Genomic DNA, 24865 nt, shown 5'->3' with positions numbered 1-24865 from the left:
ATCTGTGAATACCAGTGATTAGTACAGACTGGATAGGATAAAGAGGGTTTGTTCTCTCTGTTTGATAATTTGGGTGGCTTTCAAATGCAACATTATCTGGTTATACCCTCCAAGGCTCCCACTGTAAGTAGTTCTTGCAGCTTCACATATTTGTGCAGAACTAAATGCTTCCCATGCTGTTACTGATTGGAAAACAGTACTTGGAAGTTTGAAGGGAAAACCATAGTTATGGCATTGGCACTCTGTATAAACATCATTCACTAATGAACGATAACCACAGTGGGGGAAACTAGCATGAGCACTAAAGTTTCATGCAGAGGATTTGGAACAGCATCTTGAAGAACGTTGCTCATGGATTGTAAGAAACGGTTGGGTTCTTCATAATATTGGAGAGTAGGTATAATACTGTAAAATATTATAATTGTAAAAGTATAGTAAAACTATTTCTGAGAACAAATTATTCAGTTCACTTATTTCACAGATACATATATATTTGCTATAAATTGTATCCTATGATGGATGATGAATTCTATAAACAACTCGTTATTTAAAGGTCTTTACAGTAGAGTTTGAACACATACATTATTCTTTAATGAGACAAGAAATCAAAGAGCTTGTACACCTTTGTTTCCTTTTGTATAAACATGTTCTCTACGCTTTTGCCTTGAACCCAAACAGCAATGAGCTATATGGTTTTCACTACTGTGCAGCTATCAGCCAGCAAATAGCCCATGTCTCAAAGTAGTTGCAGCCTAAATAAAGGAGTGGGACATTTTTGTGGAAGGTAGGGTGCAAGTAGACAAGCACAAAAAAATTAAAAAAAAACTTCCATGAATATAAAGTGGGCTGCACTAACTTGGCCATGCAGTAGAGGGTGAGGAAGCATGGCCATCATGGTTGACTTCAGCTTTGATGCTATGTTAAGCATTAAGCTTGTTACTCTCTGATGGAGTTTTGTTCATAATGTGTCTGAGGTTCAGTTAGCTTATGCTGAGGTCAGGTACATCAAGTTTAAAGGAGGAAAAGACACATGGCCAGCAAGAAAGAAAATATTTACAGTGATCTTTGAAGAATGTAATGAACTGACCTCATCAGCATCTGGAAATAGGACCATAAATTGCTTTTGCAGTTTCTATATCAGTTTCAGTTCTCAATTACTCAGTCCAGTTATGTTATAAACGAGAGTTCTACAGTACAAGATCTAAATTATCTAGTTTCCACAAGACTTACAGTATTCCCTTCAGCATGTCCATTTGTTTATACCATGAGTTTAGGGCTGTATCATCTTGAAACACAGGAAAGGCTGGACAGTAATTTCTTTCGTACATTTTATTACATTCAAAAGTTCAGTGAAAGCATACACACAGTCATTGTCATTGTTGGCAAAGTGTAAACCTTGTTGCCATTTTTTCAACTGTACATCTTTGGTGTTAGAGCCACATGGTGTTGTTATACTTAAGTTTAAATATAGGATCACTTTTGGACTATCCTTCTAAGTGTTCTGCCTTAACTTTGAAATATTTTTGGCACCGGACGTGTTTTTTATTTATTATTTGTATGTACAGTGCCCACAACAGCTAAGGTCTTTGTTAATTCTCTGTGTACACTTTTGTGCCTCCTGACACAAAGTAGAGTTCCTAATTTCCTAGTTCAAAAATGGAAAGGTAGATGGGGACAGTTACAGCATTCAAAAGAGTGAAGTTCAGTACAGAAAAACTTACAAAACAGCTCACTCTGAAAAAGAGAATTTACTAGAGCTGAACATAAAAGAATAAGATGGAAATGAAAGATTGATCTTTCACTGCCTTAAGGAAATGGAATGTGTATATGAATATTTTTTGCATGGATGAATATCCCGTCACTTTTTTAATAGTTCATGAATCAGGGTTATGTTTTTGTCTGCATTCATAAACATCGCAGGAGAAAAGGATGTTCATGTATTCATGTATATGACTCACAGGCACTTTTTTCATGACAATTGAGCAAAAAAGTTGATCCTTACACAATTGGTGGGACTAAAAGAGTAAGAATAAAGCTGATCTCTTTCAAAGATTTACAATTAAATGATAACTTGTCCTTCAGACAGTGCCCTTTCATCAGTCATGCACTTCTTCCAATGGAAAATGTTTTTTTACAACATTTCAGGGAAAGATGTTATGGAGACTCAGACTAAGATGATTAAATATGTCTTAGAACTGTTGCTTTAAATATAATTTTCTTCTTTAATGCAGCTTGTAAAGAAAATTATTGCAACATTTTATCTAATCTAGTGTAAGTGAAAGGCTGAAAAGTAACCTGGTAGCTAATCACATAATAAAAAAATCCAGGTAACATTACTTTCAGTGGTGGCACATTTAATTTTCCGACAACAAGCTGTGTCATTGTTAAAATTCCACTTGCTTGTCTGTCATAGTCATTGTGTCTATGTGAACACTAGAAAGAATATAGATGGTGCCTTCCTATTAATCCAAAGAAAAAGTATTGCTTGCCACTCTGTCCCCTTTTGTAGTTCTTATATGCTGTCCATTAGTGATATATATATTAGCAATCAAGCATAGCTGAGTCAAGAAAAAACTAGGAATTGTATCTTGTCAGCACCACAAAAAGTTGTGAAAGACACCCATTGGAATTGACATTTTCTGAAGATACCCAATTTTGCTGTTTTGTGAGATTTGTGTCTCTTGCACTCCCTGTGGCAGTGACCTCCCCAGCATTGATTTTATTAGACTGTGGAATATGGTATGGTTCAATAGAGTGAGTAGCCATAGGAATGGTTTCCATGAGAGCACCAGGAGCTGTCAATAGAGTCTGGAAGTGAAGATTGCAATTCATCCATTCAGCAGCAACAAAAAAATTGTGAGTACCTGTCTAACATAATAAAGAAACAGCTTTACACCAGTGTGCCACAGAATCAAGTCACATGCCAGTCACAGTCATCTTTGGCACTTGTACAGATTGCATATGTGTAATCAAGGATGGGAGTTGTCTTCCTTTTGCCTTTGGATGCAAAATGTCTGTTCAGCTGAAATGAGGCAAATTGCAGAAGAACTTGCACATGACCTGTCACACACATAAAACATCTACGGCTAAGCAATGCGTAGACTCAGCAGAAGTGTTTGTATTCGTGAAACTAATGCAAAGACACATCTGTCAACAGCTTGTCAGCTTTAGGATAGAAACTGTACATTTAAGCTTTAACACTTAGAGTAAATCCTATCAATATGTTTATTAAGAGAGACTTCTCTTGACATTTTTATCTGGTGTGATTTGCCGTACTTGTAAGGCAAAAATAAATCAAGTCTTCATAATGTAGTAAAAAAAAAAAAGTAATTATTTCAAGCAAAGTCCCTCCAAAATGTGTTCTTATTTACATAAGAAATGCAAGATTTCTTCTATTGCTATATTAAGAACAGAATTATACTGATTTTAGGAGTGGAATTTATTTTAGATGCCTTTATTACCACATTAATGTGTATCATCTCCTGTGGTATTGTGAAGTTCTTAACTTTAAAACTAGAAGGTTAAAATGTCATTATTTTACAGAATCACAGAATGTTGTGTGCTGGAAGGGACTTCAAAATTAATCTAGTTCTGACTTTCCCTGACACCAGGGATACCTTTCACTACAGGTTGCTCCAATCCCCATCCCACCTGGCCTTAAATATTTCCAGGAAGATGGGGTATCCACAACTGACCTTTGCAGTGTCAGACATGCTGTACATCTGAGCACTGAAAAGGGAAAACAAGGTAGTTGTTCCCAGGAGAATTAAGACATTCCGTCTATCATATCCATGATGTTTTGCTTGTTTATTCAGGATTAAACTGATCACCAGACTTGTAGTTCAGCAAGGAGTGTTCTCCCTGGATAATGAATAGAGAAAAAAAGGTAGGGATAATTACCCTGTTTGAAGGTGGATATTTCTGTTTGCTTAGGTTCCTCAGAAGCAGGGAGTAAGTTCATTTCTTAATGTCATGCCAGAATGTCAGGTAACATAGTTCTTCTGCTGCTGAAGCACAAGATATAGGTGTTTCCCTTGGTTTCTTGTTATCTGAGCTTTATTCCAGCTAACAGGGGTTGGTACTTTGCTATATTTCTTTTAGTTACTGTAAAATATTCAGAAGTGATTTTTGGTCTGAGACATAGGTGGTCACATCATAGTACTGCAAAAGGCTTAATTCAATTACTTTAATTTTCCATTTTAGTTCTATGATTCAGCCCAGAAAAAAGGAATAATAACATTTTGTTTTCTGTAAAATCTATACTTCCATATAAAGGAGGAATTACCTTTTGCAGAAACAGCTACTATTTGTATTTTTTAGCTATGCTTCTAAGTGACATTGCTGGGCTGTGGTTTAATGAAAATTCTCCAGACACTAGTGGCAACTGGTCCTTCATTTTGAGTGTGCATAAACCAGTCCTAAAGAATGATCTGGGAGAAGTCTGATTTGCATAATTCTAATGGCTTTCATGCAGTTTGTGAACTGCACATGCAGGAATGCCTGAAAGTGTGTTAATACACTTAGCAACAGGCTAAGTCACTAGACCTGAATGCTGATCTGTTGCCCTGACTTTTAAAAGTGTTAAGTTTTCTTTTATAGTTCTTTTAAAAGTCTTAAAGTTCTTATAAAACTTCTTCAGCCTTCTGATCTGTTTACATATTTCTACTAAAATTCTCACACACTGTTCATGTAAATAATAATTGTTTTGCATTCTTCTTTGTAAGAAGAGAGAATTGATAAACTGTTAGTTTGATCAGTATAGCTAGAGAAGTAGTAATTCCACCCTCCAATCCATGGTCACCTCTAGAATTCTATAAATATCAGATACTCAAATAAAACACTCTCTTTTTTAGCCTTTGAACTTACCAGGTGTTTGTGTGCTTACTTCATGTCCAATATAACGACACTGATCCATTGCTTATGGATGGGAAATCTTCTCTTGAGACTGAATTCAGGCCAGTAATCCAGAGAAGGTGTAGATGTTCCCCACCAACTTTTTCTTTTGCTTTAATATTTTCACATGCTTTCTTTTTGTGCTTCAAACAAAGTCACTTGGAACTGAGTTACAAAGACAGTCTCTGTCACATTTAGAAACAATTCTCAACAATCTTATCCCTGTGTGAATAATAAAATAGGACCTATCTATCTTTTCCTTTAACCATGTGGTTTTAGCAAGAATTAAGATTATTTTTTTCCACCAGTGGTCTGAATTATTTACAATTTAGAGTCCTATTAACATTTCAAACTACTATTTCCTGTGAAGTATTTCCTATATATATCCTTTGGAATAACATTTATGTGACTGAAGTTAAGCATCTTTTTCCATCTGTCAGGTCTTCTAAAGAGACAGAATATCCCACATTTGGGCAACATATCACATTAACATTATTTTCTAAAGCACATTTAACTGGGTCAGTCTTTTCTACCTGATACTTTTGTATTCGTTGGTTTCACACATTTTCTATTCAACCAAGGGACATTTACACATAATAGAAAATCATTATAGTGTTCACTCTTTTTCCTTAACAATCTTTTATTAAGCATGAGATTTATGGCAAAGTTGACAAAGAGCCTTGGTTTTATGTCACTTGGACCTTTTCTCACCTGCTTTCAGCTTATCCATCTTCCTCTCATGCCAGCTCTTATATAGACACTAAGAAAACCATCCTTGGCCACGATTCCCATCCCTTAGTCTTTTATCTTCCAGAAAGACAAACAGAGGTACAATAGTATCTTTATGTTAATTTCTGGTTGACATGGTTACCGTGGTTATCTCTTTTAAGAATACTTGGAATATTTGGTGTGGAAATAGGCAAATATAATATTTAAAGTAATAAATACTGGATATAAATTTATACAGTGGAACCAAGCAGGCTCAGAAGAAAGACAGAGGGGCACATACCCATGAGCAAATTTTGGCCTGCTTCAACTCTGTTTTGCTTCAGATCTTCATCTCCCCTCAAGCCACAGATTGCTGTAGTTAGCATGAATAAGAGGGTAAAAGTTCAACCAGTGGAATTGTCTGACAGGAATAAAAAAGAGAATTTCTTTCACATGTTCTCCTAATAATTCTGGCTTCCTGCATTTTATTCTGTCTACAATTTAATGAGCATCTTTGACCGAAGCTCTGAAATCTATACTGATAAAATAAAGGTACATTCTCCAAAAGGAGCAGAAGAACAATGTCTATAAAATCTTTGTTAGAAAGAAAGTGCTATCTGTGTTTTATTAGCAATTTGTTTGGTGCAGTAAAAGCTGAACAACAGGTCAAATTAGCTGATGTAAATTATCTGCTGTACTGTGCTTTTGTGCAAAAGGAGCCAGTCATGGATTTGGACTGGTTTTCCCTCTGGGATTTGAGTTGTACTTGGGACAGAGCTTCCTACTGAGTTTCTCCTGAAGAAGGCTAATTAGTTTATAGTAATTCCTAACTTATTTTTAGTATATGACATACTAAAAAATTCAAAACTCTACATTATTCCCTTAGGAAAAATATGAAAAAAATATTTGCTGAGCTAAATATACCCCATATAATCACCCCAAAAAATAAGTTACAAAAGGATGACATGAAGGTAGCCCAGTAATCTTTGTACTAGATGTGTTTGTGTTTGTAATACTCTTCACAGCATTATTAGCTTCATAAATTCATACCAGATCTCTGAAGGTTTGCTTCTTATCTGTAGAAATACTGGCTAGACAAGATCCTCTTGTGCTATCAGTGTTTCAAAATGCAGTGTATGCTAATAGCATCTAACTATTTATTTGCTTGTTTATTAGTTTTTAAATTAATAAGGCTTGCCTATATTAGAACTATAGTTTTGTTCTGAGGCTCAAAATCCTTCTAATCAGGCATTGCTTTTCTGAGACAGTGATTTCATATTAAAAATAATTTGCTAAGATAGACACATGGTTTGCATATTATTCCTGCAAGATCAAATTTCATTATTAAATATTAAGAAAAATATTCCCTTCTGCTGCGCTTCTTTACATTCTTACTCCAACACAATATTATTGCTAAGCTAATTCTTTTTCAAAGATGATTTTTAAATGGAACTTTTCTTTCTATCTGCCAGCTGGAAGTGAATATCTTAGGTCAATATGGTCACTGTCAAACAGGAAAGCAGTTTTAAGTGTATCAAACAGGGATTTGTCCCTAGGCTTTACTCTTTAATAATTCAATTTGCAATTTAAAGTATGAAGAAATGACTCATAGCATTTTTTGATTGATATAGGAAATACAATTGCTTTGGAAAACAGAATTGCAATTCAGAGCAATGTTCCAAAATTTCAATAATGATACAGATGCTACAGGTAAAGAAGAAAAAAAAGAAAAGAAAACAAAACATGAATATTGCTGAGTAGGCAATAGCAGAAGTGAAAATGGTCCAGTGTAGCAGTAGATGGTCAGAAATTATATGACTTAAAAATATCAAGTGCTTGCAGGAAAGGTAGTAGTGTTTTGGGAAATACTGACAAGTGCTGCCTGTGTAGGATATGTGTTGCAGTTTTTCTACCCTGCTCAGTGGCTGGTGAGACTTCAGCTTTAGTACTAAATGCAATTTAGCTCAGCACCACTGAAGAGTTAGAGGATGAGATGTTTCAAAGTTGAGCATAAGAGAAAGGATAGAAGATTTAGACAATGTTGGTTAGCTGTCTGAAGGATCTGACTGTGTAGATCTAGAAAGAAGACCAAAGCTGGACAAGATAAGAGTCTTTCACTGTGTTAAACATTATTTTAAAAAGGACAAATATTATCCACTCTTTACATCCAGTAGAGACACAGGATGGATTATCTCAATCTGTGGCCTGGGATATTTAGTAGATATGAACTTTATAAGTACAATAGCACAGATGCCTTAGAACTGATATATTTTAGTGAAATTGTGTTACATCTGAATATTGGGAATATTATAAAGTATAGCTTACATGACTGATTTCCTTTCCAAGTCAAGAATGTCTTGAGCACTATGAGTAATAGAATTATGTTTAAAAATTAAATTTTAAAATTAAATACAACTTTCTTTAGTATTTATGACTCTTCTGACACAGTATCATGCACATCTTTGCTGTTAATTTGTATCAATGCAGCATTTGCCACAGAGTGCTGAGTAAACGAACCACTCAAACATATATGGCCCTTTCTATGATATGGGTGACTGCAGTGATGCAGTATTCATTTAAAAGATGGGAAGCTGAGACAGGCATAATCAAATAGCCTAAATGTCCCCTGTTTTGTTCCTTCCACCCCTTAGCTGAAGTGGCATTTACTCCCTATTTTAGTTTTCTCCGTCCATTTCTCTTCTGAAACCTGGAAGTCTCTTGTCTTCCTTGGCTAACACAGCATAGCCTAAGCTATGAAGGATTGGAAATAACATGTTTAACATTAGATATTGGTGGTGAAAAATCCCACCTGATCTGGTCACTGTATATTCCTGTTATAATCTGCAGGCAGAAGTATTCCAAGGGAACAGTAGTTAATCCACTTATTTTATAGTTTTATTTTAGAATAAGATAAATCCCACTCATTTCTCAAATGACTACAGTAAGGTTCTAGATGACTGAGACAGGTTTTGGTCCCATGGTCACTCAAAAAGCCTGTCTTCTGATTCTTCTGTGTTCTTATTTCCTGTTTTTTCTCTCAAAACAGTGAATTTCTTAATTATGTACTAGTTTCCTTTTATCAATTCTGCACAGAAAAAGTTATGATTCAGTTAAAGTTAGGTTTATAAATTGTTTTCTAGGTGCTAAAGCCCAATTAAAGAAAAATATTTAAATAATATTAATTTAAAATACTTTTCATTTAATTCACTGAAACATCATTATAAAAAGTCTTTCCACTATTTTGTGGTCTCTTCAGTATGCTTTTAAGATGAATGGCTGCTGATAGGGCATCATAGTGCAGACAAACTTCTTATTTACAGGACAAGGATGGCTCTGCTGACACCAACTCAATTTCAGAAGTTATCCTGTCAACAGTTCTCAAAGCTCACTTGGAGAGAACAAGTTTTTCATTTGTGCTTATCTTCTCAGTTCAATTTCTCAAAATAACTTTCAATTTTCTTACCAAGAAGTAGCTGAACTCTGGTAAAAAAAAGTGATTTACCTGTTGCAATGTTCAGCTGAGGGAGTGGAATCCATAATGGCATGGTAAGTGCTTGCAGTCCCTGCATTTAAAATGAAGATATGAGAGAGGAATTAACAGTAACCAGGTTGGTTAGTGCTGTGCTGCCTAAGTCAACTCTTTAGAATCTCCAAATAAGTAAGTCTAACACAGGATATGGCTTAGACATCTCTGTGAAATTTTGATGCAGAGCCTAGAATTTCTCCCTTGGTGTGAGACTGCAGAGGAAGCCTGCCTTTTGGCTCTCCTTCAGAACTTCATGCATTTTGTACATCATGAATTCAGGTCTTAGTTCAATTTCTGTTCACATTCTCCATCTGTCCATATCTTCCCTCTAATCTCCTTGCTAAACCCTTCTTCTGTTTCCCAGCTGGTCTTTCTCAGACACTCTCTCTCTCATCCAATCAAAGTGGTTCCTATCAAAATACAGCTTTGATTATCTCACCTTAGTCACTTTGCAATCTGTTTGCTGATGCCAAATCCAGCTCAAGCATTGAATGTGCTGGTGCTCTTACACTGCCTGGCAAGCCTTTTCCCTGGGGCATTATGGCCAAACAGGCTAAATGGGCCAGCCATTAACTAAGAGTAAAGGCAGGGTTTGAAATTTAATAACTAGTATGGAGGAAGGTCTGAAGGAGGATTATATGCTGAGGATTTCTTTAGTGTGTGTGTGGGATGAGAAGTTTAACAGGTTTGATTTCTCTAAGTCTGGATAACTCCTTGATTTAGACAGTCAGCAGTTGCCAGAGGTGAAAAGATAGTCAGGAAGGGTGATGGATGGAGTGAATCAGAAGGAGAGTTACCCACCTAAAATTTAAGTTTTATGTAGGGAAGATTGTTTCAAGACTGAGTCCTTATATTCAGCTGCTGTGTAGCATTATTAAAACATGATGGCATAAGACTCAGGAAGTCATAAGGTAGTTTGGAGATTATATTTACTTCATTTGTTTCTGGAGTACATTTTCTGTAACCTCCTTCATAGCTGTGTTTTTGATGTATATATACAATGTAAGAGGGCAACAGTGAAATAAAATTATGCTTCTTGTCTCAATTGACATGAGAAGCAATTACTGTCCTTTTTTTAGAAATTTTACTGTCTGGGTTAATCACTTACATCATATTGATGCTTCTTTTATGATTCCTAAGTTACAACCAACAGCATCAATATCATGGTCTTCTAGGAAGAATGGAATGGGAGAAGTGAGTTTGTGCTTTGCCCATTTGATCAGCCACACCATAGTATAGAGAATTTTATTGTAATGCCTTCAGATATTTCTTCTGACAGTAAAAGTGATTCTTGTGACAGTGGTAGTGTAGGCTGCTCTGAGTCCTTATGTTCTTACAGCCTGTTTGATCATTGCTTGTCTGAGGAATGATAGTCTAGGAAAAGGAACACATCCATCTCTTTTCTTCCTGTTTCTTCATCATCTGGCCCAAAAACTCATGATGGAAAACAAGAAGTTTTGACAATGTTAGAGAAGTAGCGTTTTTACCATATGTGTACACACACACACACACACACACATATACATATATGTCAAAAAGCAAATGGCTTTTCTGGAGGGTATTTTTATCTCAGATAGTCTGCAGTTATGGGACATAGATGCTTTAATTTAATTAAAATAAATATTGACGTCCGTAATCTTTCACTCCTTACACAGTGTCATAGCAGTACATCCATTAAGATGTTAGTGTCTGTATAATATTTTGAAAACATTTCCTCTCTCAACTCCTCAGTCATCACAGATCACAAAAAAATCAGGTTGGAAAGTTTCTGTGGAGGTCATACAGCCCACCTTGACCTCAAAGGTAGGTTAATTTCTAAGTTAGATCAGATGTCTACAGGACTTGCCAGGTTGAATTTTGAAAATCTCTATGGATGGAGATTTTACTGTCCCTCTGTGCAATCTGTTCTGCAAATTCACTGCTCTCATGTCAAAGAGTGCTTCACTTCCCTTGTATAACTTGTGCCTTTTCTCCTTCATTGTGCATCCCTTAGAAGATTCTGTCTTCTCAGTACTGCTTCATTTTAGAATTGAAAACAGCAATTAGGTGTTTTTTTCAAGCTCAGTTCCCTTAACCTCTCTTCTTTGAACAGACACTCTCCCTCAAGCCCTGACCATCTTACTGGGCCTACATTGGGATCACTAAATGACAATTTTAATGGTTTGTGTGGACATAAAACAGGATAGGAAGCGTTGGGAGATTCTCTCATCTGAGTCCTTCTCTTCCAGTTAACATTATTGTTCTCATTAGCTCGAGTGCAGACGCACTTGATCTCCTGTGCTGCTTCACTTCAGAAACAAATTATATTTCCTAAAGCATTTCCTATGCAGCTTTATAAAGAAATACACAGTACAGTTCAGGAAACACTAGCCTATGCCCCCCATTAAGCTCTCAAGCCCTGTAATTAGGTTAGAGAAATTTTGGAAATTGCTGGGTTTGGTGTTTTGGGTTGTTGGGTTTTTTTTCCACTAGAACTTCCTCCAATTTTCTAGATTTTTTTTTATACACTTAAGTTTTAAGAAATCATTGTTATAAAAAAAAAAAAATCCTGTTGTTTTTTTTTTTTTTGGGGGGTGCATGTAGTTCATAGGTGATATATACATTCTAATGTCTGTCATCATTATATATAGAAAATCTTTTATAAATGTATTTTAGATTTTTTAACTCATAGATTAGAAAATGTCTCTTTCCTTCCCATGTTATGAGTAACTAGACTTGAAAAGAAAAATCCCCAAAATCTAGTGATAGTATTCTGTAAAACCTCTCTCTGAAACACTTCTTCAGAAAATATGACATAAAAATATTTCTGTGTTTTGTACAAATATAATGAGAAGCTACAATTGAAGGATAAGTGATATAGCATTGCCGAAACACTTGTAAGTTACATCAGAATCCCAAATCCTACTTGGCACTCATTAATGCGATTTTATTTTGGAATTTCTTAGAACATGACTTTTACTATCTTAATGTTGTAATATTTTGCTCTATTTGGGAAGATTAAAAAAATGCTTACAGCATTGCTGCTGAACCCTTTGTGACCTATTATAATGAATCTATGATGCTCAGATCTGAGTATTTCCCTTGACTTTTGAAACCATAGAGGCTTGTGCTTGTATTGTAGAATCACTAATCTGATGGCTCATATAAAATTCTCTGAAGTTACTGATACACTCTGTTAATTCAGTCAGCTGGGGATCATGCATTTCCACGAGGAAATTAATTTTTTTTTCTTTGAATTGGTAATTCCACTATTTCAAATATGAGGAACTTTTTGCACTTCCTTTAAAACAGAATTTCTGAGTTCTGATTATTATAAAAAATGGAACCCCTAAATAGACAGAATATGGGGAGCAGGAAAGAAGGCTATTCATTTAAATGACTGAAATGTTACTGCTGGAAATTTTATAGTAGAAACTAACCTTTAAATCTGAATTATATATTGAAGTAGTTCAAAGTTTGCACAGGAAGAAAGAAAGGAGTTTTGTACAGTAGAGAAAAAAAATACAGTGATAGTTTTTTGAGAGAAAGAAAAAAAAGGACCAGGCCATTTTCAAGCTGAAAAAATAGGTAATGATTCTCTTGAAACACATTTTTTCCTATGTCATTTAAAAGAAAAAAGAAAAAAACAAACAAAAAAAACCAACAAAACAAAACAAAAAAAAACAACAATACCACACCAAATCAAAAACCAGACAACCATGTTGTTTTTTTTTTTTGTTTTTGTTTTTCCCTCTACTACCAATTCCTAATGTAAATATTTTTAAAACAACAACAAAAAGAATGTTTTTATTAATAGAAAAGGATTTTCTGTCTGAGTTGTTCTGGACGTATGGACAATGCAGTCAATAAAGTAAATGGTGGAATGGGGAAAGTGAAAGACAGTGATAATCAGCTCCATTTACTTCAAAGTCCAAAAGGAGTTCAATATGTAGAAAAATTCTGAATGTGTCCATTCAGCTAGAGATTTCAGTAGAGTAGATGAGACTCTGGAAGTCTCATTTTTGCATCAAATTTTTAAATCTGTTTTTATTTTAGTAATTTCAATGTGTATCTTAACCATGTTGATATGCTATATTACATAGACCAATTAGTAATGAATTAAGAAATAAGGCGAATCAAGAAAGGTGTCCTACTCACAAAAAGTAGCAATTTGAAATAAAGTATGTTTTAACCTCATTGTCCTAAACATGTTGTAATTATATAATGGGGAAAAACATGTAAATGTTTTCAAATATTTCTATGTCTTTCTGATCCTTATTTCTGAAAGTCTTTGTCATCAGTTGTGAGTTTTCTGCTGAAAGTATAGGATTACCAATAATTTAGTATTAAATTTCAAAGCATTTTTAAAAAAGCATATTAAAAATATTTTTCCTGCAGTTCAGGATATTCAACATGTAAACACTGTTTGGAAAACTAGTGGCCAACTGAAAAAGGTCAAATTTAAATTTGTGCTTTATAATTTCTCCTGAGCTGGTTTTACAGAAGGAAGAATAGCCTTAAGAACAAGTTGAATGTTTTCAAGTGTTCTGGTTTTTTCCCATGCAGTTCAACAACTGGAAATCAGTTTCATGAAAATAGAATCTGGAACACAATTTCAGATCCAAATCCACCTAATTCAGCCTTTCCTCCATGATATTGACTAAGTCATATATTTTCAGTAAAAAATGAGATCGTCAACTGATACAAAGTGATTTAAAGTTCTTCAGGAAGAGAGCAGAGCAGATAAAGAAAAATGTTTCATTGTGAATTCAGTACTTAGTGTTTATGTGTAAAATGATGTTCAAGAAACACGGTAAGGAATTGCACAATAACACACAGACTCCTAGATTATGCATTCTGAGGTAAATGCCATCAGTGCCTCACCATTCGAGACAATCTTCATCACTATTCAGCAGCCTCATTCCTGGCTGCTAGAAGTACTGCTGTACTAGATGATATACTAGGTACTAGAATGATTGTGGTGCTTTCAGAAGAGGAATCTAAATTATTTCATATTTTCTGATGAAATACAAACAGCTGGTGCTGTAAGTTTTATGAGTTCTGTAATGTTTATAGAAAGGCTCTTTTGTTTATAGTCTTATCAAAGATCTATAAACATCAATACTGTAATCTGAAAATGGAGTAAAACCATATAGATACCTGACTTAATGACTTAGAAATTATATAACAGCAATGTTCATCATGGAAGATGACTTGATGCACACTATCCTAGTCTTTCCAAGGCTCTAAAATCAGTGCATGATTGATGCTAAACAATATTTTTTGTCAGTCTTAGCTCATAGGCAAATAAACACATGCTGATAAAGCTGAGACCCTTTAAACACTAACTTTTTTGCAGGATCAAGTATTTCAGCTAAGAGATGTCACTTTGCTTAAATAACATACAATATTTATATTTTAAATAATACCAAATTAATACAAAAATATTCAGAATTTGCAAATATTAAATAGATTTTTTTTTAAATTTTCTTAATTAGATCTAGGTGCTCCTAAACTGCTAATAATCTTAGGATGCCAAGAAAATCAGATTTGACTCAAAATGAGACAAACTGAAACAAAATCTCTGCACCCACTGATTTTATATAGGCGAACTAATGACCAAAACTATTTTTCTACATCAGACACTGTCTAACATCCAGTTATTTAGTGTTTCAAGTAGGCATGCCTCATCTCTATAATGGTACTAAACATGCCATTATGGCCTGTTACTGGAGGGTGACTTTCTGCATTAAACTGTTTAATGTTTGTGCTTCTTGTCTTTACATCCTAGCTAAAGTTTTCAGTGATAGCATTATGCAATGAATGTTTAGAAGAACCATTTTCATGGATAGCCATTTTTTCTTGTTTTCTAACTAAATACTAACTAGTAAGTATTCTTGTCATGTTTATCCTGATACTCTACAGCCCACACTTGTTCTTGTTTTGTGTAATACCGTTTTGTTAAAATTTTATTGTCCTGGAACTGTGTCTCCAGAAACATTTTCTTCTGACATCCTCACTGGCTAAAAACCATTAGTCACTCCTGCCTTTTTCAGTCATTGGGAGCACATCTCTGGCAAATCACACTCACAACAGTTCTGCTCTCAACCCATAAATACTGCCATTTCTTATCTGTAAGGGGATGTATCACCACTCTGTGCCTCGGGCTGCTATAGGTCCCAATGAGCATCGAACTATTTGAGACTTCAGAATAATCATTTGATTTTCTGTAAACACCTCTGGACCCAAAAAATAACAAATGACATGCTGCCAAAGCCTGATACTTTGTGAACATAAGATGTCACCAATATATTCAGTAGCCATTAGGTTTCAATGGTTTGAACTAATTTTTTAGCTATTGCTCTTCCACACTGGTCTAGAATGTACATTTGGATGATTACAAATATTTCAGGGTTTCATTAATTTTCTTTTCTTTGTAAATTCTATGTTTGCTAGAAATTTTAAAACCGTGAATAAAACATACAGAAAAGAACAGAGAAGGGAACTAACCCAAATCTGTCATTATCCTGTGGATATCTTTTAATTATTATTTCCTGTGATTCTGTAATAAGAAATGTCATATTGCATGTTTAGGGTGATTGATATAGTCCATATGCATATAATCAAGCAGAGCTATTTTTTATCTGGATTTTTTTTACCTATGGCAGTAGTGGACAAAGAATGTTTTGGAACAGGAATAGGAGATCTGAAAATGAGGGGGAAGAAAAGAGCCTTTTTCCTTTTGTACATGCAGTGAATATATATCCTGGATTCCAGGCCAACTATAAGAATATTCATTTTTCTTTTGTGTCTTGAAATATTGCTCTTGCATTAAATTCTGTTTTTCCTTTTCTTTCTTCTTTTTTTTTTTTTTTTGTTACATATGTAGGTTTAGAAACTGTAAATGGCACATTTTTTTTATTTTAACTTCTGATTTTTCTGCTTTCTAACCTTAATTTTTAGCTTCATTAGTCTTTAAAAGTAGTCTTTGCCAACTTTCTGTCTTCCTGTCCTGCTTGTCACAATAAGCAGAAATGGGAAGAGGAAGGTCATGATTCTAAAATAGCATAATTGCTATTAAAATAGTAGGAAGAAAATTCGTTAAAGGTTACTGCTTTCTTCTTCCTCAGCCCTACACAGTTGCATTAAATATCATGTTGCATGCAAGGTTGTCATCTGATGCAATTTATCCAGGAGTGGAATACTTCCTCCTCTGAAAATTAATGTAGATTACAGTGCTAGTAATAGAAATTATATTTAATAATTAGTAAAATAATAAAATATAAATATTATATCAAAGAGGAGAAAGGGGATGTTCTAAAAACTCAATTTTATTCAGTTGAGCTAATCAAGACCAAACTGAGTTCCTTGTCTGGATTTCTTTGGTAAAGAGATGGAGGGGATGTCCAATCTAGTTTTAAATACAGATGATTAAGCATTTGCCACTTCTCTGTCCCAGCTGCATGGATTAAATCTGGCGTAGTATCCACAGAAAGTAGAATATATATAAAAATAAACAAACAAACAAAAAATCCCAAGCACAAAGTAAACACTGAGAAAATGGTTTCATATATTTTAAAATATTATTTGGGAAAAAAAAAAAAAAGAAAGGTAATCTGTTTCACTTTGGTATCTGTTTAAACAGATAAAAGCTGTTTTTCTTCCATGAGAAGATGCTCTGTTTTGTATCATTATAGCAGATTTCTGTATGTGTTTATTCAAGTGTTAATGCTTTATTTAAAAAGTTGGCTTTTTGAAGGTTAGGGGTGGGTTGGGAGGAGAGGTTAATTTGATTTTGTTTGATTTGTGTCACTTGGAAATGGATTTGTATCAAACTGGAAATGCCATTTTTATATGAGAATAAGAATAGGAATATGGAGTTTTGTGTAGTCTGGCTAGTGCATGTTCTCACTGTAGAAAAAGTGTAATGGAAAATCCGGACATACTGTGAGTAGTTTTCACACCTCCTAAGTTTAGCCATCTGTGGCAGATGATCTACTCTGTTTGTTGTCAGGTTCAACTACATTTCTTTAAAAGGTGTGAGGGTTACGCCTGCCCTGGGATCAGCTGAGAGTATTTTAGGGGGAATTTTTATGCTTCAGAAAATGAGGGATGGAGGGAGAGGGAAAAGAAAAGTTTCAGGCAGAAGGAAGTTTAAGGGAGACACTGAGAAACTGCAGAGAAGAGAGAGAAAAATACTTGCAATATGAACTGAAGGAGAAATCAACTTGTCCAGTTGAGGCAGAGGGGCTTATTCAGAGTCTACTGCAAGACCTGAGAGCTGGTGAGTTCTTGGAATGGGTTGAAGCCTGGAAGAGAAGTATCAGCAATCAAGGAGAGTTCCCCAAACTTCTTTTAGTTTCTATTCTATTCTATTCTATTCTATTCTATTCTAAACAGTGTGTAATATTGGGACCATGGTATATAGTACCAGAGCTGAGTAAGAAATGTGCTTTCCACCAACAGAATGTGTTGTATTGGTAATTTTAAGACAGTTTTGGAAAAATGAGGGGGAATTCAATGTAGACCATTCTGCAGGTGCACAGCAGTATAGATGAAGCCAGGGCTCAGCAGAAAGGACAAAAGAAGATTTTGCTGTGATGGCTGTAGAAAGGCCTGAATTAGACAGGTGGGCACTTGGTGAGTTTGTCTAATCTGTGCCTTACAGCAGCAGCTACATGGCCATTGTTCCCCAGCATGAACCACATTTTAGAGAAAGTGGTTAATCAGGGCTCTGCTTACTCTGCCACCTTTAATCTTAGACTGGGGAAGTAAAGCATCATGAGTATAGAATAAAGTAAATATTGCCTGAATGATCAAACTGAGCCAAACCCAGAACCTTTGATTGCTGAGGAGAGGTGTAATTTCTGAATTGAAAAGGTGGCGAGATTCCTAGAAAAAAAACCAAAATGATTAAAACTCTGCTTCAAGCAGATATTGCATGAGAAGCCAAAAGCAGGAGTTGAAACTGCTCTAGCTGTGGTGACTGGGAATGACCTCCTGTCCTGAGATATTTAGTGGTGGGTTGTGTGTTACATGTGGCTGTTTCCACGGTTGTCAGGAGAAACAGGTGTGATTATAGAGTGAGCTGAAGAAAAATGGCACTTTCTTGCAGTTGAGTAGTCTGGAGGACTAGCTCAGATTAACTCTGCACATGATGCCTGTGCTTGGGCAGATGAATCCTCACTCTTGTGAAGAAACAAGGGCTGTGGCACAGCATGTGGTGTCTTGTCAGCTCCCATCCTGTGGAGGAAGTCTGTAGTGAAGAAGAGGCAGAAAAAGCCAAGATTTTCTCACACCGTTTTTGTTTGGTTTTGTTTGTTTTTTTTTTTCCTTCGCTATGCAGCAAGACTGATATTTCCTTTCTTTCAAAGATAAAGGGAGAGTTCATTTTGATTGTTTCAGTATTTTTTAGTTTTTTTTTTTTTTTTAATTGTTGCCAAAAGTTTGCAAAGTAGTCTGATATCTGTTGAAAACAGATGGTGCTAATTCAGCATATGGATATCATACTGATAAGTATAAACTGTTCTGAATTTTTCTCACAAGTATTTTCTGGCCAGGATTCTCAGTTAGATTGCAAAGGAAAAAAATTAAAGTATATTGTCATTTACTGTGAAAATATTCTTTATAATCCTGTGAAATTTTCCATAGATGAGATCTGAGTTTCAAATAAAATGTATTACCCTGACTGAGGCGTATGACACATAATGATTTGTGTGTTACATGATGGGAAATGGTGTATTATTGATTTTTATTAGTGAATGAGCCCATGCTAAGGCTATTTCATTACATGCAGAAAGATTTATTCCAAGGATTTTGTTATTTGAAGATAAAGTTGACTGATGCCTTTCTCTATTGGCACAAGTAGCTTTGCAATCAACAAATCCCAGAACTAACAGTTAATATTTTGGTACAATATCCTTTAATATAGCTTGTTTCAATTACCAGTGGCAGAATCGCATTGCCTCTGTATTGAAACACATTACTAAGGTACAGTTCTTATAAGTTAGTTAAATCCAGAAATGGGTTGTGTTGGAGACAGGGCTCATCATGTGCAAACAATATCTATATCTTAATCTATCACAGGCATCAGATTGTCCATCCACATCATAGAACTTTTGATAACTTTTGATAATCTTTTGGCAGAGAAGTTCAGAGTATTTTTGGTTCTGTATTATGTACAATTCTTTTTAAACTGTCAGTGAAACACCAGAGGGGAGAAAAAGAAGTGATGAATGATTAAGAAACACTAATTATTTTGTAGTGTAATATACAATGTTGTACATAGTCACCATGAATCTACAGGCTTTGACTTAATCTTGTTAAGTATCTACCTCAGAGGAATTCTAGTTCTGCCATTTTTACTTCTCCATATAGTGAATCTTCCTCTTGTTCAAGTTATTGTTATTCAATACATAGACTCCTACATGGACTCTTTGTCCTCTGTTTTGTCATTTATATCATAATCTTTTGGGCTGTCAAAGAAAAATATGCTTAACAATTCCCCTCTTCAGAAACTTTCCTGAGTCATGTGGAAGATGATGTATAGAAAAATCCAAAAATCCATTCATTTTGTTCCTTTTTTATTTTAAACAAAAATTGCACATCTTCTTAAAAGTAATTAGCAAATGAGAAAAGATTTTAATTCACAGAAAAAGGGACTTGTTTTAAATTCTTTATCAGTCTTTGGCCCTGGAGTAGGGCTGTAGTACTTTAGCTCTCAGAGTATGAGCTGGAGTTGATACTGAAAACACAGTAGTGAAACAAGGGTAGAATAGTATTTTCTTTCTGTAAAGTCCCTCAATAATTTTTAGTTTATGGATATATAAATAAAATACTTGAGAATATTTAACATATCTTAGTACAAAGCATATAAAGACAAGCATTTAGGAAGCATCAGTAGATATTGCCTATATAGCAGCTGTATATTTCCTGCAATGTTTTCAAGGCTTTCATAGCAAAGTATGAAAATTGTATTTGTCATTCAGAAAATGAATTCTGACCATGTTCCTCTGGTTGGAGGACAGGCTTTCCGCCTTCTCCTCTCCGTTCCCCCTTTCCCTTCCTTTTCCTTATTTTTCCTTCTCTTCTTTCTCAGAGATTGAATAATGGGGAAAACATTGAGCCCATTTGGTAAAGAGATTCCAATGCAGAAGCAGTACTCAACTCTGACAATTTGACTCTTTCTACTGGCTTGACAGATGCCCATTGTCTGAATCAATCTGCCAGATGTTTTTCTCCATTGCAAAGTAACTGAAATACCTGTAATTCTGTATACATTTAATATAACTAAACAGTGAATCTCTCACATAAAGTGCTATCCCAGTACATCTTGCAAAGACAAGTAATATGGTTGCAAAGATAAATAGAAAAGGATTGCAGATGGGGAAAATTAGGAATAAAAAAGAAAATAATGAGTTTTGAAGGTAATGTTACTGTGAGTTAACTGGAAATGTTTCCCTTTTACATAACGGTTAAGCTATGAAAGAAAAAAAATTACAAAAAGTGGTGAATTGTACTTAGGCAACTGGGGAAAAGGACTGTTTTCAGTGAGCAGGAAAAGCAAACAGCGTAGATATGATCTGTAGAGGTAAGATAAGGGAATTAAAATGTAAGCTTGTGAATAATGTGTATGTTGTCTAAAATCCTTTGAATGCACATACATGGAATGTTGTTCCAATTACACTATTTAAATCAAAGTTTCAAAACAATGGATTTCATTTTTTCTTGTGAACTTATTTTTCAGTTATGTATTACTGCTGATTTAAATTGCTCTTTCTAATTTTTAGAAATTGAGAAGGGAATTGCCCCATTACTCTTTATAGGCAAATTTGTCAATCCTGTTCCAAATGAATCCCAAATCAGTCTGTGTAAATCTGTTTTCTGTGCAAACAACTGGGAACAACTATTACGTCTGCTCTCATAAAGTAGATGAAATGTAGATTTAGATCCCTTTGAAAATCACAGTTTAAGGGCCACATCTGTCTGTAGTTTGCATATCAAATTTCCTTTGAATTTCTTCCTTCTCCCCTCATGATCAAAAGAAGCATATGGGCTTTTATGTGTTTAACTGAGGATAGAAGTTGGTATCTCACGTCACGTCAGCTGTTAGGAAGTGCACTGTGTTGTCTCCCTTGCATTTGAAGTGAAAATGGCAATTTCAAACAATTTCACAGAGAAAATGAAGGAGTAAAGGGATGGAAAGTACAAAAGTGTTTATCTGAGGAATGAATAACTCTGACTGACATGAAGGAAAGCAAAAAAACTAAAAAATTCTTATTGTTTTGGAATAGACTATTTCTAAAAATTGTATATTGATGTTAACAGAAAAGAAATTTATCTTTAGAGGCCTCCAAAGAAGTGGAAAAAAAAAAAGTGAGAGAAAATCAGACTGACTGGCATCTCAGTGCTGCTGTGTAGTGATGTAGAAACTAGTTTTCTGCCTGACTGCTCATTCCCCAGAGCAACATACTTGCAGAAAAAAAAGGGCAAGACTTACAATGAAGGAAAGCTCTAGTATATTACTCATGAAGCAGGGTATTTCACTCCCCGATACAAGGCCAAATTCAGCTCATCAAATTAGTCTTGCACTACCCTTGCCAGCAATGGCACACAAGCCAAGGCAATACTGGTTGTATGATAAGCTTTTACTATGGGTTAGAATTTGTTCAGAGCATGTATTACTCCAGTCTCAGCACTGCTGATGACACCAGCTTTTATTAAATACATGTTTCTATATATTTTCCTTACCATACACAACTCATCTGCTTCCCTTAACCTGATGGCTTCATTTGAGGGTTCCCACCTTCTGTGGTTCTTCCTGCTATAGAAGTGTCCCTATGTCAGCCTTAGCCAGTGGGGAGAAGCTTCTCAGTATTCTTGCTCTAACATTTGTTAACCAGGGGTTAACAAAGGTGGTGCCTTCTCATCAGCAGTTACCACATAATAGATATTAAGTCCAGAAGTGTCCATAAAAACCTACATGAGAAAATTTGCACAGCACAAGTTACAAAACATTGTTCAGGACCTCTGCACCTATAAGAAGATGTAGTTAAGGATTCCATACTTAAATAAAGTAATCTAATACTAGTTTTAATATCTTTAGGAGTTGGGTCTCATTTGCAAGCAATTTTAAAGATACTGTTAAATTACTGAGAAATCTTTAATGAACGATAACAGATTTTCATGGATTCTTTGCAGTAAATTACATGTTTAAAATAATGAATTGTCAAAATGTCTGACTTTTCTGATGCATTTTTAACAATGAAGATCACATGCTGTAATACTGAGTAACACATTCCAACTCTTTATAAGTAGAACAGCTGTCTTACATTTGCAATTTTAACTGTGCATTTTGGCGCTTTGGAGGGGTTGCATTCGGGAAGGTTTTTGTTACATGAGAAATCCAAGATGTGAGAGCTGGAAAGTGAGCTCCAGCACAGGCTTCACCTTAACAATCTGCATTGGTCCCAACCCTAGGTGATTTTTTTTCTGAATGGAAGAGTAATTTCTATCCCTCCACTACCTGACATCTTATCTAGTGGAAACAGTTTATTTCCAGTAATTTCATTAACACATCAGCATCCATCTCTCAACTTGATGCTAGTCATAAGTTTTCTGTGACAGTTTATTGCCTGCATGGTCCTTGTTTTAAGACAAAAAATATTGTTTGCATAGTTTTTCTAGTAGAAGGAAAAACCAGAATACAGCCAACTTTCTGCTGACATTTCAAGTCTGTTGCAAATTAGCGTCAAATGTTTCAAGGAACCTAGCCCTACAGAAAGTGAGTTTTTGTTCCTCTGCAGTATAGAGCAGGATTTTCACCATGCTGTTGAGTCTTCTGGGGATTGTGGCAGTGGAAAAGCCTTATTTATAATCCACTTTACCCTTGCTTTTCACAGCACCACAGGCTGTAGTAATCTAACATCACTGTGTCTATATTATAGCCTTGTGATGACAAACTAATAAGATGCTGTCATCACAACTGTAATTGGCTTCTGCAAATGCATATATATGTAGACATATTGTGTATATATATATATATATATATATATATATATATATATATAAATATATATATATATATATATATATATGTGCAGGTATGTTTTGTCAGCTCTAAAGAGGGCCAAAAAAAGATGAAGATTGTGTGGTGATCACAGAAAATTTTAAAAGAGGAATGAATAATAAGGATTACATTTTTACTAGTAAAATTCAAAACATGCAAGAATTATGCAAGAATTGTATACTCAAGTGTCAAAGCTGAGCTTCTGAGCAAATGAAACTAATATCTGAACATGGCTATCTGAATGGAGAGCAGCATATCATGTTCAAAAACTCAGTTGTGAAGAGGACAAGAAAGATTGCATAGCTAGGATCAAACACAGTGTTTAGAGGTAGAAATTCATCGCAGGTATCCTGAGCCATTCAGTCCCCCAGAGTAAGCTATCTCTTTAAAACAGATAAAAAGCAGCAGAACATATTAGTATTTCCTAGTAATTGACTGATTCTTGTAGTGGGTCAGAGTCTTGCTGGCTTTGTCAACAATGACATCAAATTAAAAGAGACAAAAATAGGTAGAAAAAGGTATTTTTAGAAAGATTCACAAGGAACAGGATGGTCATTGCAAAAGAGTTATTCCAAAGTTTTAACACAATTTAACACAGTTCACAAGCCTTTGTCCAGATGACCTCTATAAATTCCAACTCACGTCAAGACTAATGTGTATTGGCAAGGCAGAAAAGCAAGATTTTGCTAAATCTGTTTGCATGCAAGCTTCAGCTCAGTCTTTTGGCTTCCTTACTGTGATGTTATCTTGTCACTGAACTGCAAGACTGAGAAGATTTCCTCCTATGTTTATTTCAAAACTTTTTTAGGCTTGAGGAGTGGTGTTGGAAGAGAAAGATTGTTCCTCAGTTCTTTAGTTTGTCGTATTGCAGAGAACTTCTCTGTAGCTTTATATCAAACATGAGCTTAGGCCTTATTTTAACAAGGTCAGTTTTGCCTTAGAAGCATATCTGATTACCATTAAGTCCACCCTGAAGGGATATTCCAGACTAGTGTAAAATTGTACAAGAGTCAGCAATAAAGTAATAACATTTATATGAGCATGATCGTAAAACAAAAAACCAGAATAATTTACTTTTAGTTTTTGGAAGTCACGCTCAAAATTTAGACTGATGGTTTGCTAAACAAAATTTTTTTAAAAAAAATTAGTGAGGATGCTAATAGTTAGCTAGAAGTGATCTGACTAGAATTAAGATGGAAAACATGGTAAAATATAGTAGAAAACTTCATTGTTTATTCAGTCAGAGAGCTTCTAAGATCACCTGTCTGACTTAACCTTTAACCAGTGATTGTAAGGTCTAAGAATGCCTGCTTGTATTTGATAGGTTTATGTGGCTCCAGAGTGGTCTCATGAAGATTTCTGCCCCATCTTTCCTTTGGGTACTTTAAATGTAAAGTGAGCATACATTATAAATGTGAAACAATGACCAAAATACAGAGATAGGACTAGACAACACAATTACTCCTTTCCACTCACAATTCTTTTTGATAAAGAGATTAGAATTTGGCTAGAACAGCCCTAGCTTGCCTTTTTCTTCCCAATGCTATTTAACAAAGTCAGTAGAAATGCAAAAACTAAAAACAGCCACATTAAAGTTGCCTGTCAAAATATCGCAGTTAAACTTCCCTTCAATATACTAAGACAGTTCCCAGGCAGCATGCTAACAGAAGTGATGATGGAAATATCCAGGA

The 24865-nt window shown here is 35.0% G+C and overlaps 1 protein-coding gene across 1 annotated transcript in view; it reads left to right on the top strand.

Moving 5' to 3' along the window:
• PCLO (piccolo presynaptic cytomatrix protein) overlaps positions 1-24865 on the top strand; it is a 310361-nt gene that overhangs the window by 148443 nt on the left and 137053 nt on the right. The window lies entirely within an intron of this gene.

The sequence above is a fragment of the Vidua macroura genome, chromosome 5 (assembly GCF_024509145.1).
Source record: "Vidua macroura isolate BioBank_ID:100142 chromosome 5, ASM2450914v1, whole genome shotgun sequence".
NCBI classification, from domain to species: domain Eukaryota; kingdom Metazoa; phylum Chordata; class Aves; order Passeriformes; family Viduidae; genus Vidua; species Vidua macroura.
The sequence above is the reverse complement of the archived record's forward strand: the minus strand, read 5'-3'. Positions and strand labels throughout refer to the sequence as shown.